We start from the raw sequence: 21,619 nt of genomic DNA, 5'->3' as shown, positions 1-21,619 counted from the left end.
GCATAATACATTTATAAGTATTGTACATTTTTAGCGTTTATTTTTAGATCAAAGGTTAAAAGTGTTTTTTTGAATGAAAGATTCTTTAAATTCTATAGTGCTTTACAATTTTTAAAAGTTTCACACACATGATTTCATATAATCCTTTAAAAACCCTTTTTTTCCCACCTCTATCTTGCCCCTCCTCTCTTCCCTCTCTCCACTAGTAACCACTAGTTTGTTCTCTATATCTGTGAATCTGCTTCTTTTTTATTTGACTTACTAGTTTGTTGTATTTTTTACATTCCACATATAAGTAATATCATACAGTATTTGTCTTTCTCTGTCTGACTTATTTCACTTAGCATAATGCCCTCCAAGTCCATCCAGTTTGCTGCAAGTGGCAAAATTTTATTCTTTTTTTATAGCTGAGTATTCCATTAAATATATATATATATTATATATATATATATATAATATATATATATATATATATATTACCTCTTCTTTATCCATTTATCTATTGATGGACACTTAGGTTGCTTCCATACCTTTGCCATTGTAAATAGTGTTGCTATGAACATTGGGGTGCTTGTATCTTTTCAAATTACTGTTTTTTGTTTTTTATGGATATATGCCCAGGAGTGGGATTGGATCATATGGCAACTCTATTTTGAGTTTTTTGAGGCACCTCCATACTGTTTTCCACAGTGGCTGCACCAATTTACATTCCTACCAACAGTGTAGCAGGGTTCCAAAAGGGGGATTCTTAAATCTACAATTTATCTAACTCACTAGAAAACTGTAGGAGTTCTTTAATATTGAGATTCTCAATTTATCAGTTTTAAAGGTGATGCTAATTTTTCTTTGAAATGGGGTTTTCTGATAGTATTGGCTGTTGATTTGAGTGATATCACTTAAAATGCTCTCAACGAGTCTAAATTTGTTCCTCAAGTTTTGCATGATGTAACTATTGATTACGTAATCTTGAAAAAAATAAAAGAAAATGTACATGGAAATTTTAAGTAGAGAGAGCTGGAGGAGCTTGGAGATCACAGGGTAAGCCAACTCTTTAGTTCTCTGTTCAGTCTGCTTTTTGAGAAAGTAGAAAGACACTGGCCATGAAGTCAGAGACCTAGACTAAATCCTCCCAACAATTAGCTTTGTCACTCAGGTTCTTTGCTCTCTCTGAATCTCAGCTCCTCGTCTATAAGTATGGGAAGAAAAATATCTACCTTGTAGAGCTGAAGTGATTATTAAAGAAAACGTTATAGAAAGTGTATAACTGAGCATCAGATCAGGTAACCAACAAGCCGTTGTCACCATCTTAACTCCAGCTCTGAATCATATTAAAATAATTTTTTGCATGGTCTTATCTTCAATTTCTCATGCACCTTTTCCCTGCTCAATCTTCATTTTCTACAGTCTTCATCCTGCTATGCTATGATTTTACTTGAGGTGTTCTTATTTCAATAAAAAAGGTTTCATTATTTTCACTGGTACATAAAAGAAAAGATAATTAAGTGCAACAGACTATAATAAATCTCTCCTGAGATTATTATCCCTCTTAGATTTAATTACAACACAAATATTGTCTTTCTTTTTAATGCAAAGATGGTGCTGCTGGCAGTAGTATCCCTGTGTGGGTACACTACAAAGCTACAAAGATCAATGTGTGACCTGAAATCTTTTACTCAATTATAGCTTATGGAGGTCAGCCTGTTTTTAAACTTCAGTAGAATCCATTTAAGCCATTTACTACTTTTCAAGATTAAAATCATGTTCTGAATCACTAGGGTAAGATTCAAATATGTAAGTCTGTGGTTGTTTTATTTTAATTATTTGCCTGTTTTAATGCCCATCTCTTATATTATGCTTTTTTACCCAAAACAAAATAAGATTCAGATTTAGAGAAAGGACCTTCTTTTATTTAATGTGTTTGGGACCATGAGAAAAGAGATAAGAAGCTCCAGTGGTCCCTCGGTAGACAATTCTCTACTGTCAATAGCTCAGAACTGCTGGGAAAAAATGAGGAGAGAGAAGCTGTCAACAGAGTGACCTACACATCCCAAGAGCTACTCTTAGCAGCTGGCCCAGAAAAGCCGGATCCTAGAAAAGTCCATTTGCCATGAGTTCTAGAGTCAAATGAGAAGCAAGAGAATTTCTCAATATCAAGCAACTAGAAAAATGGAGACACTGCCTTCCATTTTTAGTTGAATATTTGCTACCACTACCAAGATTTGTATGTGCGAGAGCACTACCCACCCTTTGGGAAATAATTAATCAATTGAGGTCCCTGAGGAGGTATGAGAAGAAGGGGCTCACCCCAGAGGCCCCAGGAAGGAAGCTTTAATCTGAAAGTCTACTTCTAGTGAGACAGGGAATGTACTAAGGACACATATGAATGCAAGGAAGTACATGGGAGTGGCAGGAGGGGGAGGCACAGAAAGAGACCGCTGGACAGCCTCTACTACGGGAATGCCATATATGTTTGCACATATATAAAACAACACATGTACAAAAGCAGTTGAGTTGAGTAGTGATTGTGATCATATTCATTCTAGGGCACCGACAATGCATGCTTTAGCCACACTCTCAGAGCTCTCACTCTCTGGGCCAGTGAGAACGGCACATTGCAGCAATGCCCACGACAGTGTGCCCTGTACCACGTCACCCTGGGCAAGGCAGTTCTGCAATGGACCATGTTTCCTCCACTTGGACCTCTCTTTCTACCATTTACGTTGTTGATCTGTAAGAACTAATGAAAAGATATGGACATGATAATTCTGGACCAAAGCAAAGAAGAGCATCAAGAATATTAGAAATCCAATTTCATGGCACCTCGGTCACCTTGAAGAATCTGGTAGAGGTAAAGATCAAAGGATGTCTAGTGACTGGTGGGAATTCTTTGGCATTATATAGAGCAACATCAAATGACACTGGGTCATGGACTGAAAACTGCATGAAGGTCTGTAGTAAGAAACTGACCAGAGGCTCTTCCTGCCACCAGGGCATGTGTGAGGACCAAAGACCATGTGTACCATGCTGAGAAAGTGGCCCCTACACTACATTATAACATCACCTAGAGCCCTGCCTCAACCTGGCTCCATTCCTCACCAACCCTACCCTCCCTGTCACTATTCCATCCACACACAGCTAAATTAAGAAGCTTACCTCTGTCATCTGGTCCCACACAATGGCAGACACCAACTTGTGTTCACTGCCATGTGCAAATGTGTCACCGCTATCAAATAGCCAGAAAGCCAGTGCACAGCTACAAAACAGAGACAGAAACCTCTGAGGCATTAAATGAGGGCTGAAGAGGAGAAGAAGGGAGCACACACATATCTCTGCGTCTCTGCCCAACTCAGGTCTCATTCAATTAAAAAGAAGGAGAGGGTAGGAAGGGAGGGCAGGAGGGGACTGGGGAAGAGGCAGAGAGAGAGAGTCAGACAGGAAATAAAAAGCAAGTAGCAGACATTCTCAACAGATAGAGAATTTTGGCCATTTTTCATCAAAAAATTTATATGTTTTATATTCTTAAGCTATTATATGTCTATTATTTTCATACATGGATAATATCCATAGAACACTGAATGTTTTCAAACATCTAATGCGATTTTAATAAAATAACTTTACAATCATTCTATTGTGTATTACACTTGACTAGTTTTATTCTAACCATAGATTTGGGTATTCATAGCTTCCTTCACTACCATTATCCTGGTTAATCAAGAATTAACCTTGCCTTATGTTAAAGAAAATAATTATTTTAAATTATTTTCTTAAATCAGAGAACAAAGCATTTCTTAAATCTGGATTTCTTAAATCAGAGAACAAAGCATTTCTGAAGATTCTCTTGCTTGCTTTTTTTCTGTGGCACCTATAGTGTCTTCTCTTGCTATCTGTACAGTGAAAGCAAGAGTTGAGGGTTGGTGCCCATCTCATAAAGTACAGCATCCTTGGAAATGAAACCCAGCTCTAGGTATTTACATTTCTAACTTCTTTTGATTTTTCCATGAAATTCTTAACTATGGGGTCTTAGAGCAGGATCCACTCAGGATCTGCTCAACAAGAATGACAACGGGAAGATTTCAATCTATTTCTGGCTTCAGTTTATCAACTAGATGAACTAAGCCTATAGAAAGCTATATATGTACTGAACACTAAATCAGGTGTAAAGTTAAATGAAGTTCAAGTGCCTCTGTAATTATTTTATGTAATGAATTTTGTATTTTGGATTATTTTATGTGCAATTTGTATTAAATATAATTATTTTAAAACTAAATGAGAAAATGTATACACACATTCTGGTTTGCTTTTTTAAAGTCCAGGTTTATGCACGTTACTTGGCATAATTACTAACAGTGTCCCCTTGTTCCTCTCAAACATTCCTAATAATCTTAAAACTTCAGTGGCATAAAACAATACACATACCAGACTTTTCAAAAGTACATCCTTGGTGGCAAAAGGGAAATGCACCTTGAACCTCCTTGTGCTTCTGTTCAAATATCTTTAATCTCTCCACCTAAAATATTGTAGAGGCTAAGAACCAATCTGTTGAGGGCAGATTTCATGAGCATACCTTGGAGGGCACATGAATTTATTTAATATATACTCAGTTATTTCGCCTCTCAAGTGACCTGCACTATCTCTTTTCCACTCCAGATATCATGCAGAACATCACAAGCTCTATGGGGCTGATCCCAGCCACCTCTGTGACAGAATTCTATCTAGCTTGCTCTGAAGTTCAGAAAAGATGTTTCAAAATTCTAAAGTCTGAGGACAGAAGTAGCCTTGTGCTGCTGCAAAATAATTATTGGTTGATACCAAAAAAACTTCTGAAGTTAGCTTTTCTTCCAAGAGCAATCAGTTTAATGTGATATACTGTGACATGATAGAATAAATAAGAGAAATGGAATTATGTTTAACTATGTCATATCACATTGTCATATGATAAATTTGAAAAGGGGTTATTTTGGGAAAACTTTTTAATGATATGAGCTTTGGCTTCAGTAGAAAACATTTTTTTCCTCATTTCTGGCGAATCAAAGCAGAAATCTCAGCTGTTACAAATAATTTAACTACTTCCAACAATATTTCAGACAAACAGATTACATCTGAAGCATACATATAAGGCTAAAATTCAAAAATACTCAGTTCTAATTTTTACACTACATATGCAGACTGACAAATTATCAAAAGACTTGCTCTTACTTACATTAACTTTTCCCAATAAAATAAGGACTTAGATGTGGCCACTCTGTTTTTAGGATACCATTTATTATATTCTGTTGAGCAAAAATTACTAAACCAGAGAATAAAAAAGGAAAGTACGTATGGTAGATCTACACAATTCAGAGAAAAATAGTAATATTAGAAAACAATATACAGTTGTCCCTCAGTGTCTGCCGGGCATTGGTTCTAGGACCCCCGTGGGTACCAAAATCTGCACATGCTCCAGTTCCTTACAGTCAACAACCTCTATTCATAGGTGAGCCCCATGGATGTGAAGGGCTGACCGTATAGGAATTGGCCTTATCTAAAATATTGACATCCTTGAATTTTGTGATTTATTTGAGAAGTACCAGAGTTACTGAAATAATCTTATCAGAGCATATAACAAGTATGATGACCTATTTTCACAATAAAAAGTAAAAGAGTAGTTCTTTGGGGTAGTCCCTGGCCAGGACTGAAATTGATGTTCAGTATCTCCCAGGCCTTGCATGACAGGAGACAATTGTTGGGCATGACCACACAGCAGTCAACATTTCAGAGGTGAAATACGTCAACTGACAATAGCCATTATTATACAATCTGTTAACAATGTAACGGGATAACGCTGACAGTGTAGGAAAAAAGTATGCAGATGGCCTTCTCACTGTGTCCCCATAGGACAGAGAAAGAGAGAAAGCACTGGTCTCTCTTCCTCTTCTTAGAAAAACACTAATCCCATCACAGAGGACCCATCCTCATATCCTCATCTAAAGCTAATTATCTCCCAAAGGCCCCACCATCAAATACCATCACATTGGGGATTAGGGCTTCAATATATGAATTACGGGGGGACATAAATCCTTAATCTATGATATTCTGCTCCTTGGCCCCCCAAATTTAAATCTTTCTACATGCAAAATACATTCATTCCATCCCAACCTCCCCAAGTCTTAACTCATTCCAGTGTTTAAAGTCCAAAATCTCATCTAAATATCATCTAAATCAGATATGCGTGAGACTTGAGGTACAACTTAACCTGAGGCAAAACTCATCTCCTGCTGTGAACCTGAAGAACCAGATAAGTGGTGTGTTTCCAAAATACAATGGTGGAACAGACATAAGACAGACATTCCCATTCCAAAAGGGAGAATCAGAAGGAAGAATGGGGTGACGGGTTCCAAGAACGTCCAAAACCTAACAAGGCAAATTCCGTAAGATCTTAAGGCTTGGAAATAATCCTCTTTGGTTTGATGCTCTGCCTTTTGGATCCACTGAGGCAGCAGACCCGACTCCACAGCCCTGCTGGGCAGGGGTCGCACTGCCAAGGCTCTGCCAGATGGGGTCATGTGCCGAAGGCTCTGCTAGGTGAGGTCATGTCCCCAAGACTTTGCCAGGCAGGGACCCCACCCTTAAGGCTCCATTCTTCCTCTGTTTTGAAGAACAGTATGTGTTCACAGCCAAATAACTCTACGGTCTGGTCCTGTAAGATCTAAGAAGTCCAATAGCCTTCCTTCCTTTCATTCCATTTCTATCTCCTTCAGTTAAAACCAGAAGGGGCAATATAGGGGCAGGGGATTAAGAGGTATAAACTATTAGGTATAAAATAAGCTACAAGGATATATTGTACAACATGGGGAATATATCAAATATTTTAAATAACTATAAATGGAGTATAACCTTTAAAAAAACTGGCAATTTTTCTGCTCATATAATCCCATAATCTCTTTATCAAGTGATACTCCAGTCAAACTTTTGGCATTGTCTACTAAACATGTTTCCTCATTTTTTGCATTATGGACAGGCTGAGAATCTTCCAAATCTTTTCTTTTTGCTTAACAATTCCTTCTTCAATTCATTTTTCTCTTCTCACATTTCACTATAAGCAATCAAGAGGAACCAAGCACATTTTGCTTAGATATAACCTCAGCTAAATACCCTATTTCACCACTCACAAGTTCTATCTTCCACAAAACACTAGAACATGAACACAATTCAGCTAAATTCTTTGCCACTTTTTAACAAGGATCATCTTTCCTTCAGTTTCCAATAATGTGTTCCTTATTTCTGTCTGAGACCGCATCAGAATGGCCTTTAATGTCTATATTACCACCAACATTCTATTTATGATTATTTATGTATTCTCAAAGATGGAAGCATTTTCTCCAGTCCTCTTTTCTTTCTGAGCTCTCACCAGAATCACCCTTAATGTCCATATTCCTAGGATTCACCTCAAAACCCCTCCAGCCTCTACCCACACTCAGTTCCAAAGCTGCTTGTGCATTGTGGTATTTGTTACAGCAGAGCCCCACTTCGTAGTACAGAAATATGTATTAGTCCAAATTCTCCATAGGAAAAAAAACATATATATATACATGTATATATATATGATTTACTGAAAGAAATTGGCTCATGTAATTGTGGAGACTGAGCAGTCCAAGATCTGTGGTTGGCAAGCTGGAGACCCAGGAGAGCCAATGCGTAAGTTCCAGTCTGAGTCTGAAAGCAGGAGAAAACCAATGTCCTGCCTTGAAGACAGTCAGACAGGGAGGGAGACTTCTTTCTTACTCAGCCTTGTATTATATACAGGCCTTCAGCAGATTGGACGAGGTACCCACATCAAGGAGGGCAATCTTCGTTTCTAGTCTACTGATTCAAATGTTTGTCTCATCCAAAGACACCCTGACAGACACACCCAGAAATAATGTTTAATTAGATATCTGGGTACTCCATGGCCCAGTCAAACTGACACATAAAATTAACCATCCTGCTTACAAACATCTCAAGGGTTACAAGTTATCATACCAGAGGGGAAAAGAGAGATCTACAGGCTTTACATTGATAATTAAATGGGCCAGCCCAGAAGCGACACAGGTCACTTTTGCTCCCAACCCATTGGCCAGAATTTGTCATATGACTTCATCCAGTTGAAATGGGTCAATTTCATGGTTGTGTAGTGCTATGTTATTGTGGTTTTAGTTTGCATTTCCATGATGATCACGGGTATTACATTTTCAAATGTGCTGGGCTTCCCTGGTGGCCCAGTGGTTAAGAATCTGCCTACCAGTGCAGGAGACACGGGTTCGAGCCCTTGTCTGGGAAGATCCCACATGCCGTGGAGCAACTAAGCCCATGAGCCACAACTACTGAGCCCACGTGCCACAACTACTGAACCCCACGCACCTAGAGCCCATGCTCTGCAACAAGAGAAGCTACTGTAATAAGAAGCCCACGCACTGCAATGAAGAGTAGTCCTCGCTCACCGCAACTAGAGAGAGCCCATGCACAGCAACAAAGACCAAACGCAGCCAAAAATAAAATAAAAAACAAAAAACAAATGTGCTATATATAGCGCAGGGAGATCAGCTTGGTGCTTTGTGTCCACCTAGAGGGGTGGGATAGGGAGGGTGGGAGGGAGACGCAAGAGGGAGGAGATATGTGGGTATATGTATATGTATAGCTGATTCACTTTGTCATACAGCAGAAACTAACACACCATTGTAAAGCAATTATACTCCAACAAAGATGTTAAAAAAAAAAGTGCTTATTGGCCATTTGATAAATCTTCATTGATGAATTGTTTGTTCAAAATTTTGCCCATTTTTTAATTGATTGATTGTATTTATTATTTTATTATATGTGTTATATTATTTTGTTAAATATTCTAGATACAAGTTCTTTGTCAGAGAGAAGCTTTGTACATACTTTCTCCCAGTCTATCCTGCTTTTTAATTACTTAATAGAGTATTTTGATGAGAAGAAGCTTTTAATTTTGAAGAAACCTAATTAATCATTTTTAAATTTTACTTTTATTATTCTGTATTTGCTTTCTAAGAAATATTTGCCAACCTCAGGTTATATTTTCTTCTAAAAATGTCAGGGATTTAGCTTTTACATTTAAGTGTATCATCCATTCCCTCAAAGAATTGCTTTAGCACCTTTGTCAAACATCAATTGATTGTATATGTGTAGTCTATTTTCAGCCTTGCTATTTGGTTTCATTGATCTCTTTGTCTATTATTATGTCAATAACCCACTCTCTTGAATAACAATTCTTTATTGTCACCCTTGAAATGAGGAAGTTTAAATCCTCCAACTTCATTCATTTAAAAAATTATTTTGAATATTCCAGGACCTTTGTATTTTTATATAAATTTTATAATGAGCTGAATAATTTGTACAAAATTTTCTGTTGGTATTATGATCAGGATTTCACCAAATTGACAAATTAAGTTGGAAAAATTAACAATTAATGAAATTCAGTCTTCCAATTCATGAATATGGTATATTTTGCCACTCCATTTCTTTCAGCATTGTTTTGTGGATTTCAGTACAGAGGACATTCACATATTTTATTAAATTTATTCCAGAATATTTTGTTTTTATATTTTAAATGTAATGTTGTTTTAACTTGTTTCCTATTTATACACAGTATATAGATATACCTTTGATTTTTGTAAATTGATCTCTTACCTATGAAATCTCTAAATCCATTCATTATTTCTTGTAGTTGCTTTGAGATTCCTTAGGAATGTCTACATAGATAATTACGTCCTCTGTGAATAGAAATTATTTTACATCTTCCATTACAATCTTTATGCTTTTTATTTCTTTCTCTTGCCTTATTGTACTGACTGGAACCTCTAGGACACTGTTAAAGTGGTGAGCATTAGTATTCTTGCTTTGCTACTCATCCTGGGGGAAAATTATAGAATTTTGCATCATTTAGTATAGTTAGCTGTAGTTTATGATTTATAGGTGTTCTTTGTTGGACTGAGGAAGTTACCTTCTTGTAATTGCTCAACGTTTTTATAATGAGCAGGTGTTGAATTTTGCATATTTTTTTTTCCAGACAACAGAAAAAAGAACATTTATTCTCAAGCAGAAAAACAAAGTCAGATAAAACTGCAGGGGGTTCCTAAGAACCTGTTATCTATGTTCAGAATCAAGAGAAACCTGAAGAGGGCCTCTGAAATTTACAATAGCTTAAGGGTGTTGGTGAAGAAGAAGGGCCTGTCCCTTCTTGCAAACCCTATAAATAGTAATAGACTCAAATGATTGGCAGTGTTGCTCAAGTCTTCTATATTCTGCCTGATTTTTTGCCTATTTGTTCTGTATATTACTGAGAGATTGGTGTTTTTAAAAAAACTCTAACCATGATTGTGAATTTTCCTAGCATCCTCTTTCTTCTCTCAGTTTTTGATTCACATATTCTGAAGCTCTTAGGCACATACACAATTACAAATATTAAGTCTTCTTGTTGAATTGACCCTCATCGTTATGACTTGTTCCTCTCTATCTCTGATAATACTCCTTGACTTGAGATCACTTTGGCCTAATATTATTCTTATGGTTAATGTTTTAATGGTATATCTTTATCCATCCAAATGGGAAGACGAAATAAAAGTGAGAAAGGTAAAAATGTTCAGTCTTTATATCTAAAGTGTCTCTCATAGACAGCATATAATTGAGTCTTGCCTTTTTATCTAGTCTTACAACCTCTTTTCATTGGAATGTTAATCCACTTATATGTAATGCAATTATTGAAACAGTTGCACTTAGATCTAGTACTCTGATTTTTTTTTATTTGCACTATTTGTTTTTTCTTCCTTTGCTCCTATTTTTCTGCCTATATTTAACAGATTTGAATATTTTTAGTATTCCATTTAAAATTTTTTTATTGGCTAAGAAGCTATACCTCTTTGCATTATTTTTGGTGAATCTGTAGGGATTAAAATGTGCATCCTTAAATTTTCACAGTCTACATAGAGTTAATTTTGTACTACTTCACGTCAAATGTAAAAATATTATACTTTTATTTACACTCCCCACCTCAGACTTTGTGTTATTGTTGTCATATATGTTATACATACATACATTATAAACTTCACCATTCAGTGTTATAATTTTTGCCTTGAATAGTCATATGTCTTTTAAAGAAATTAAAAGAAGAAAAATTTGTAATATTTACCCACATATTTACTATTTCTTGTGCCATTCAATTCCTTCTGTAGATCTGAGTTTCTAGATAGTCATTTCTCTTCAGACTGAAGAATTTGCTTATCATTTCTTGTAATGCAGGACTGCTGTGACTAATTCAGTTTTATTTTAAGCCTGAAAATTTCTTAATTTTGCCTTCACTTTAAAAAAACATTTTCACTGGTCATAACACTGGATTGACAGAACATTTTCTTCTTAGTTTTCAGCACTTAAATATGCTGCTTCATTGTCTGTTGGCCGCCATTGTTTCTGATAAGGAACAGTTATGTATATATCACTGTCAGCAGTTACATGCATCATTGTAATATGTATGAGTCATATGTAATGAGCCAATATTTTCAAGTGACTTTCAAGACTTTCTCTGTATCTTTGGATTCCACCAGTTTGACTATGATATTCCTAGGTGTGGCATTATTTGCATTTACCCTTCTTGGGTTTTGCTAAAATTCTTGGATTTTAAGTTTATGTTTTTCACCAGTTTTGGAAAAATTTTAGGCATGATGTCTTCACATACTTCTTGTGTTCTCTCACTATTTTTTTTTTCATTCTAGTCTTACAGTTACATGCATTTTAGACTATAAACATACCTTGCTTTATTGTGTTTTGCTTTATAATGCTTCACAGATATTGTATTTTTTATAAATTGAAGGTTTGTGTCAACCCTGCATCTAGCAAGTCTATTGGTGCAATTTTTCCAACAGCATTTGCTTACTTCAGGCCTCTGCATTACATTTTTGTAATTCTCACAATATTTCAAACTTTTTCATTATAATTATATATGCTATGGTGATCTTTGATGTTACTACTGTAATTATTTTGGGACACCACGAATTGCACCCATATACAATGGCAAATTTAACTGATAATTGTGTGTGTTCTGACTTCTCCACTGACTGGCCATTTCTCCATCTCACTCCCTCTCCTTCGGCCTCCCTAATTTCAACATTATTGAAATTAGGCCGATTAATAACCCTACAATGGCCTCTAAGTGTTCAAGTGAAAAGAAGAGTTGCATGTCTCTTACTTTAAATCAAAAGCTAGAAATGATCAAGCTTAGTGCGGAAGGCATATTGAAAGCCAAGACAGGCTGAAAGCTAGGCTTCTTACACCAAAGAGTTAGCCAAGTTGTGGATGCAAAGGAAAAGTTCTTAAAGGAAATTAAAAGTGTTACTTCAGTGAACTAATGAATGTTAAGAAAGTGAAACATCCTTCTTGTTGATATGAAGAAAGTTTTAGCAGTCTGGATAGAAGATCAAACCCCCTTAAGACACAACAACCCCCTTAAGACAAAGTTGAATCCAGAGCAAGGCCCTAACTCTCTTCAAGCCTATGAAGGCTGAGAGAGGTGAGGAAGTTTGAAGCTAGCAGAGGTTGGTTCATGAGGTTTAAGCCATCTCTATAACATAAAAGTGCAAAGTGAAGAAGCTGATGTAGAAGCTGTAACAAGTTGTCCAGAAGATATAGCTAAGATAATTCATGAAGGTAGCTATATTAGACAACAGATTTTCAATGTAAACACAACAGCCTTCTATTGGAAGAAGATTCCATCTGGGACTTTTATAGCTAGAGAGGAGAAGTCAATGCCTGGCTTCAAAATTTCAAAGGACAGACTGACTCTCTTGTTAGGGGCTAATGCAGCTGGTGAATTTAAGTTGAAGCCAATTTACCATTCTGAAAATTCTAAGGCCCTTAACAATTGTGCTAACTTAACTCTGTTTGTGCTCTATAAATGCAACAATAAAGCCTGGATAACAGCACGTCTGTTTACTACATGGTTTGCTGAATATTTTAAGCCCGCTGCCGAAAACTACTGCTCAGAAAAAAAAATCCTCTTCAAAATATTACTGCTCATTGACAATGCACCGGGTCACCTGAGGGATCTGATGGAGATATACAATGAGATTAATGTTTTCATGCCTGCTAACACAACATCTATTCCTTAGCCCATGGATCAAAGAGTAATTTCAACTTTCAATTCTTATCATTTAAGCAATACATTTTGTAAGACCTGAGCTGGGTTTTTTTTCTCCTAGTTTTTCCCCTGTTCTATTGACTTCTCTTCACATTCACTAATTTCCAATCTCGTATTAAGCCCATTCAGTTCAAATTTTTCATTTCAAATACTGTATTTTCAGTTTTATAGTTTCCATTTGGTCTTCTTTTATAATTTCCATTTCTCTGCTGAGATTCTCCATCTGTTCATTCATTATGAAATATTTTTGTTCCAACCCATGAAAATATTTACAACAGCCTTAAAAAAAAAACTTCTCCATTAATTCAAATATCTGAGTCGTCTTGTGGTTGGTTTCTCCTTACTACTTTCTATCTTGTCTGTGGGTCACATTTTCCTGTTTCTTTACATTTCAATTCATACTGATCATTATGAATTATGCATTTTAATATCCTGGATTCTGTCAGTTTTTCCTATAGTGTTGATTTTTGTTCTAGTAGTCAGTTAACTTGATTGGATTCAAATTCCAAACTCTGGCTCTTCTGTAAGCAGCTGAAATGTCTACTCAGTTTTGCTTTCTGGCAAGTCTGCTGCATTCCCCCATGTATGCATAGTTCAGAGACCAATCAAAGTGGGGTTTATCTGCTGGTTTGGGGGCCTCCACCTCAATTAGCTCCCTTTCCAGAAAGCCTTTTCCTCACTTATCTTCTACCTTGGCAATATCAAACTCCATTCTTTGACTCCTCCAGCCAGTAAGACTGCAAATTTCTGCTTGAATTCCAGCCATTCCATGTCACTCTCAAAGAGAATGACCTCAGGCAGAAAATTCATAAATGTAAAACGCACCCAGAGCAGTTTCCCTTTTCAAGTGTCTATACTCCTGTTTCTGCCTGCTTTTGGTCACTCTCCAGTGCCTTGAACTAGATGTTTTTTACTTCACCAAGAATTTATTATTCTTCTCTGCATAACGGTTTGTCTAATACAAGCTACTCTACCATTAACTGAAGTAACACCCCCTATTTATAGTTTTTTAAGATAAAATAATACCTAACTCCAGCTTATTTGAATAGAAAACATAAAAAAAAAAAAAAAAACAGCTCCCGGGGACTTCTCAGGTGGTCCAGTGGTTAAGACTCCATGCTTCCAATGCAGGGGCCGTGGGTTCCATCCCTGGTCAGGGAACTAAGATCCCACATGTCACGGGGCAACTAAGCCTGTGTGCTGCAACTACTGAGCCCACATGCTCTGGAGTCCATACGCCACAACTAGAGAAACCCACGGGCCACAATGAAGAGCCCATGCAGCCAAAAAAATAAAAATAAACAGTTCCCTACTTTCTAGTGAACAAATGTTTAAAATATATGCATTTAACTCCCACAAATTCAAAGACAAAAAAAAAAAGGTAGGGCTTCCCTGGTGGCGCAGTGGTTGAGAGTCTGCCTGCCAATGCAGGGGACACGGGTTCGAGCCCTGGTCTGGGAAGATCCCACATGCCGCGGGGCAACTGGGCCCGTGGGCCACAATTGCTGAGCCTGCGCATCTGGAGCCTGTGCTCCTCTACAAGAGAGGCCGCGATAATGAGAGGCCCGCGCACTGCGATGAAGAGTGGCCCCCGCTTGCCGCAACTAGAGAAAGCCCTCGCACAGAAACGAAGACCAACACAGACATAAATAAATAAATAAATAATAAATAAATTTAAAAAAAAAAAAAGGTAATTCTTTTATTACATGTTAAAATTACCCTCTTCCCTTTAAAAATACACAGAAATTCTACTGCAGTAACTTCTACTCTTACTTCACAGGCTTATTCTAACTTCCTAGTAGAGCCCTTCTTCCTGTTATACCACAATAGCTAGAGAATATAAGAGGTTATCAATCATGTCACTCAGTAGTTGCTGAAAAATACAGTTGGCTTCCTTATCATGTATCAGGTATTACTTTTCAAGTAGGGGAGATGGTTACAGTAGACCTTATTGATAAGCTAACCCAACTTGATATTCACCCTCCTCCTCCATTCCATCTCCATCACAGAAGTTGGAAAAACTAAATACTCAGCTATAGTTCCCTTTGCAGCTAGAAGTGGGCACGTGACAAGTTTTGGCCAATGATAAACAAATGGAATTTTGTTAGATGACATCTAGGAAAGCATTTGTTTTCCTGATAGAAAGAAAAGATGTCATTAGCACAGCTCCTGCTCCTGTCTACCTATCTTTAAAGCAGTCACAATGCCAATGCCTGGAATTTGCAAGCATGAAAGAATGACCATAAGGATGGTTCTATCATTCAGTGCCATTGAACCAAAGCTAGCAGCCTCCCAACTCCAGAAATCCTCAGTAAGAGAAAACTACTCATTTAAAGTACTAATAGGTTTTCCTTAGGTACAGCCAAAATTACTTCTAACTGCTATAGAAATCCATTTCCTTCATAGCACATTTATGCTAATTTATATCCCCAATGCCTGTTACAGTGCCTGGAACACAGAATTTACAGTCTTTGTTAAATTAATATATGTCTATAATTTATAGTAATATTAAGATTTAAAACCAATTCAAATTTAAAATATAATCTTGGAAGTCAAAAATTTTTTGAAATTTGCATTTCTCCCAATACTTTCTAATGAGTTCATTGTTGATGACAATCACATGTTCACATTACTATATCATCCTTCACAGAATGTTGACTTTGCAGTTGGTTTGGAATTTTCTTTAAAAATTCTCCCAAAATGTATAAAACATATTTGCAAATGTTAGATTCGAGGGCAAGCATTCCTGTATGAACCTTTCTTATGATTTTAATGTCCTTACTTAAATTTTTAGCAATTCTTCATCTCATTTGTGAAGATTTAGTTCATCTCTCTTAACCTGACCTTAGATACATTTTCTTTCAGATTTTCAAAGACGTTTCTTACCATAGAACATTGTAATAATTATAAAATTGCCAAAGCAAAACATTGCAATATCTAAAACTCTGAGATTTAGATTCTGTGATTTCGGTTCTATTTTTCACTAGTTATGAAAAGCTGCGTTTAAAAATATTATAATGCTTAGAGAAATCTAAATCATTGAACTTTTGGAAAACATTAACTCCATGGAGAATAATCTGTTTATTTTCATTAATAGGTTTCCATACAGTTTATAGTTTTAAAATAAAACTTTTCTAGTAGCATAATTTCTCATCCTGAATGTAAATATTCTCAAAGTAGAAGTAAGTTGTTGTTAACTTGCAGTATTATTCAGTAAATATTTTTGTTAAAACCCTCAGTATTTTAAATCACAGAAAGTAGTTATGGATGAACCATGATTTGGTTGTTTAAAGAATCAAAGGGAACATAATGGAAAGTTTCTCTTATTGCTGTGCTACTCAGAACAAACTGATCTCATCCTGGTGAGGTTTTGTGGTGTGATTGACACCAAGGCTTCTGTGTAAGGTATGAAGACAATGCATCAACCCTGCCCAGAACACAAACATGTGGTTTATAAATCATGAGAATGGCTTCAAAAGAAAACATGGAGACAACATGAGTCCAAGAGCTTCTGAAATGAAGACACCCATGTATCAGAGAGCAACTAAATAGTTTCAAAAGTAAGTGAACACTTTCCTGGGATAGTGGAGTTCCCTAACTCCTTCCTAGGCTCTGAAGAAGTCAGGGAATTCTAAGGTTGAAGAAGTTCAATAACTTGGTTTTTAATCCTCAGCCCGTAGTAATAGACAGCAGAGATATAGATAGATATAGTGTGAATATAGATATATAGATGCCTGCGGTTAAGATATATTAATCAAAGAGAATAATGTTTAGCCAAAAATCTCTAATTCCAACCTATGGCTATTCAATTTTATGCAAAGGGCCAGAGTTATTTCTTATTTAATAATTAAATATTCTAATGTATGTCCTTCTATCAGATGGACAACTTAGACACTAAGTAGAAAGTATTCCTTACTTCCATAAATGATTTTTTTTACTTATTTTTATTCTGTCTTATGAGTTTAATCTCACATGTCTGAAATAATAAGACTGGAGGTGGGCAGAGCTCAGAAGTCTGAGGTGGAGCATGGGTTTCTTTGAACAATAATTAATCTCTATTCCAAGCAATTTGCACATTCTATTCTCCAAATTTCTAGGAAATATTTACCCACCAATGGCAAGCCACAAAACAATGCAAAAGCACAAAAGAACAAAGAAACAAAAAAGATATAAAAACTACCCTGCCCATAGTAGACACTAGGAAATAGTCATACAATTTCTTGTCTCAAGAAAGTCTAAGAAATTTAAAGAAGAAAAGGTCTAGCAAAGTGAAAAGTATCCCATTTCAAGGACAATCCAAAGAAAGCATTCATTACATGTAAACACTTTTATATTCTGATTTTTTTTTTTTTTTTTGAGAAAGGTAAGTAAGAGAGTCTGGAGACATTATTTGGTAATGATTGTGGATCAAATTTCTGACTCAAAAGAGTTCCATTTTCTATCTCTTAGCCAAACTTATAGATTTGGCCATTTGATGAATGAGGCCCTCAAATTATAAGATTTTCATGAACTGCAGAACTGTGTCTTTAACAAAAATACTACATAAGAAAAAAAAAAGTTGGACTTAGGCACAACTCTCCTATTCTGAGATTTTGCTAAACTCTGATATACATAATAACTAAATTGGCTGGGAACTGAAGACTTGCTGTCTTTAATTTCACTTTTATGCAAAGGCGAGAATGTTATTCATTCAGGCATCAATCTTAATTAAGATTTCTTGGTGCCGGGGGAGGATGGCCGAGCAGGTGACCAAGTCGGGGGTGTTCGTGTGTCTGGGTAACCTCTGTCTATTACCCACTGCAGAAGCAGTCTTCAGGAAACTTGTAACTGATCAAAACGTTTCAGATACTTGGAGGATGGACAGTGCAGCGACGTCCACGTATGAACTAGGAAACCCTCCTGATTATCGGGGGCAGGCTTGCATGAAGAAGCATGGTACTCCCATGAGTCACGTTGCCCGGCAGGTTACCAAAGAAGACTTTGCCGCTGCTTTTGACTGTATACTACGTATGGATGAAAGCAACCGTAGAGATTTGAATAGAAAAAGTAACCAAGTTAAAAACTGTAGAGCGAAAATTGAACTACTTGGGAGCTACGAGCCACAAAAACAACTCATTTTTGAAGATCGCTAGCACGGCAGTAATGCTCACTTTGAGACCATCTACCAGCAGTGCGTGCGGTGCTGCAGAGCTGCCCTGGAGAAGGTTCGCTGACCCAGGTCCCGTCCTGCGCGGCCCAAGCTCATCCCCACAGCCCGGCGGCTCAGTCGAGTGTCACAGTGTCACTCTTCCCTAGCTCAAGGTCACAGGCCTTTCTTCCGTTGACTCACTGTTTCTTACCTTAAAAAATAATTGTAGATGGAAATCAGTTGTGTTTGGCGGAAGAATAAATAAAAATTTTTAATTCAGACAGTTTATGAGGTGAAGAAGAATCAGAAGGCAGTGTTTCCACTGTCTATTTTGGATGATGTGTGATGTTTGCCCGTCGGCTCAGGGTCAGGCAGTCGTCCTGGCAGAGTAAGTGCATAAGTAAGCAAGTTGCTTCCACTTGAGTCATCTGTTCATGGAAGAAGCTGGAGGCCCTGCAGCCACAGGGGCCTTGCCCCCCCTACCTCCATCTTCAGCAGAGTGTGGGTTCTCTGCCTTGGGGCTGCAGCCCCAAGACAGGTCCCCGTGTGGAGGGCTAGATGAGCAATAGCTCCCCTCCACTCCCTGTTTATAGTTGGTGACCCGAAATCCTGGGTGGACACGGTCACAGATCGGTCTGAGTGACGGTCGCTTAGAAGCAGGGAGAGTTCAGAGGAACAACTTGCAGTCCTCGGTATCATGAGGGTCCCTGGTGGGAGACGTTGAGTCTTGAACCCACTTGGGCCTGAGGGATGAGCAAGGCAGCTTTCCCACCAGGCCACCAGGGGTGGCAGAGGCAGAAACACGGGGAGGTCTTGGCAAGAAAACTGAGCAAACTTGTGTCTGGCTTCCTGTGGAATTGCTCCATGAGATTCTTATACTGAAAACTTGAGAGGTTAAGTGGATTGAGAATTTGATAATGGTATCCCTAAAAAGTAAAGAATTGAGAAAAAAATGTTTAACTGCAACTAGAACATAGGAAAGTAAGGCACTTCAAAAATTATACCCTAGTGCCCTAATCATTCAGTAATTGCTTAATAATCTCAAAGTAAAGAAATTTCTTACTCTTTTCTGTTCCTTTATGTTCATAAATAAATCTCGATAGTTTGTTTTCTTTAATGCTTATATATATATATATGTCTTAACTTAAATACGGATTCTCAGACAAATCCTAGGATTCTTAAGTTGACTTTGTCCTTACAGCTGTATCCAGACTAGGAGTCATACAAACAGAGAAATTCATTGCTGAATTCACTTGTCTTTTAAAAATTAGATCCAATCAGATTTGTTCAAAATATATCTACCTATACAAATCTGGAGCTTCTTGGAAGTCTGAAGGTCACTCTTAGTTCAGTGTTTCCATTACAAAATCATACAGGAAATACAGATGCAACCTTATTTGAAATAGTCACTACCAAATCAGGTTCTACCTTAAGAAATATGTCAAAATATATAACGCCACTCTCTTTAAAAAATGCTGATTTAATTGTCCCTTCCAAGAATTCGTAGCCTTCCCATTTTATTTATTTATGCCTTTTATATTCTGTGACATTCTGCCAGTATTTCAATCTCTTCGTAGGTTTGTAACTCACGAATTCCCAATGACGAACGTCTTCGGAAGTAAAGAGTCACTTTGAAGATTTCATTATAACAACAACAACAAAAAAGACTTCTCACTTTTCAAAAGAGGCCCTTATTCTACTTTTGGACTGGTTGTTATATTATAAACATCTGCCCTTAATAAGTATCCTAGTTATACCAGAAAATATCCGGTGAACACATCTTTGAAATTTCATCTGCCAGTGTTTATTAAAAACCATTTTGGAAAAAATATTTATAGTCATTAGAAGCAAACATTACCATTGTAGTTCTCATGTCACATCTTAATCTCCAATACCATTCTCCACTTGGACAAATAGCTGATTCCAAGACTGAGGCAGGGATGGTACAGGTGAGTCTGAGCTGTGTTGTGACAGGAAGCAAGAAGCTTTCAAAGGTTAGTGGGTTGGTCATAGGATACGAGAGCTAATACGAAGGGGTTCCCACTGGCTAAAGTTGTGAACTTTCAAACAACACAAAGAAGAATGATTCTAGTAAATTAACACACATGGATCTCCTGGAAATCCAGAACATTATGCTCAGAAAAAGATGCCAGAAAATTCAGCTGTCATTCTCTAAGGTGTCTTCTGAGCCACCTTCATAGTTCGAAAATTGGTACTTAAAGTGAAAGAGTTAAGTAGGTATCCTGATTTCCCTGTAGAAACTGTACTTCAAGGTAACTAAATAGACTAATTGGACCCATTCTTCCATGGTCTGGAGAAATGCCAGTAAATAAATATCAAATGATAGAAAAAATATTAATTCATTTAAGGATTACCAATTTTCATTAAAACATTAGATAAATGGTTGATGGAGAACTGTACACTTATGTAGTGACAAAGCAACACTCTACTGATTACTTACACGATTCAATGAGAAAACATGTCTGTACAAAGAGGGGATGAGGCTTTCATCACCCTAATCCACAGGTCAGTCTGAGCACTGCTAAGTGTGGGACAACCAGATATAATGTATTTCCTGATTTGATGCACCATGAAGGACACAGCATTACCCATGGTGTATTCCAGCCAAAATTGTTTAATTGGAATTCATTCCAGTTAATTAGGAAACATAGGAGGTTTTCTATAAGAGAACAGCCACATAAATCCAGAAGATAAAATATTATATAGGACAACTAGCACAGTTTCTTCAGCAAGTCAGTGTCATGATAAAAGCACTGTTCTAGATTAACAAACTTTAAATGACATAAAAACAAGATTCAGCGTATGGACCTGGATTGGATTCTGGTTTCAACAAACTATTTATATAAAGGACATTTGGGGGAAAGTTGGGAAATGGAATATGGAATATGGACTGGTTTTTAGAAGACATAAAACTTTTTGACATGAAAAATTAAATATTTTAACTAACAATGTAACTGGAAAAAGCAATTTACAAAACATTGTGCATTATATGACCTTTCCGCAAGACACACTATGATCATTTTTTCTGGGTAGGGGTAAAATGTCTTCTTTCTTATTCTTATGTATCTGTATCATTTGATTTTCTACAATATACATATACTACTGTGTAATAACAAAAGATTATTTTTAATTAGAAAATACTTATGGCCCTAAGAGTATGTAGTCCATTCACGTATGCTGTAACTAGTTGGTCTAATTTTTCCCTTGAAACACACCATATCATCTCAGAGCTAAACATATGGGCCAAATTATTTAGTGCCCACTCCCAACTATGGCAATAGAAACACTTTCACTGCATGATATGG

The 21,619-nt window shown here is 36.8% G+C and overlaps 1 long non-coding RNA gene and 1 pseudogene across 2 annotated transcripts in view; both read left to right on the top strand.

Moving 5' to 3' along the window:
• Positions 1 to 21,619, top strand: part of LOC309634743 — a 632,894-nt gene that overhangs the window by 57,838 nt on the left and 553,437 nt on the right. The gene's annotated exons all lie outside the window — the stretch shown is intronic.
• LOC309634697 (low molecular weight phosphotyrosine protein phosphatase pseudogene) lies at positions 475 to 19,619 on the top strand (annotated as a pseudogene). The gene has a single exon. The product of its transcript is annotated as a low molecular weight phosphotyrosine protein phosphatase pseudogene (transcript).

This window comes from Balaenoptera borealis (genome assembly GCF_965194805.1).
Source record: "Balaenoptera borealis genome assembly, chromosome: 9".
Classification (NCBI taxonomy): Eukaryota; Metazoa; Chordata; class Mammalia; order Artiodactyla; family Balaenopteridae; genus Balaenoptera; species Balaenoptera borealis.
This window is presented reverse-complemented; position numbering and strand designations above follow the sequence as displayed.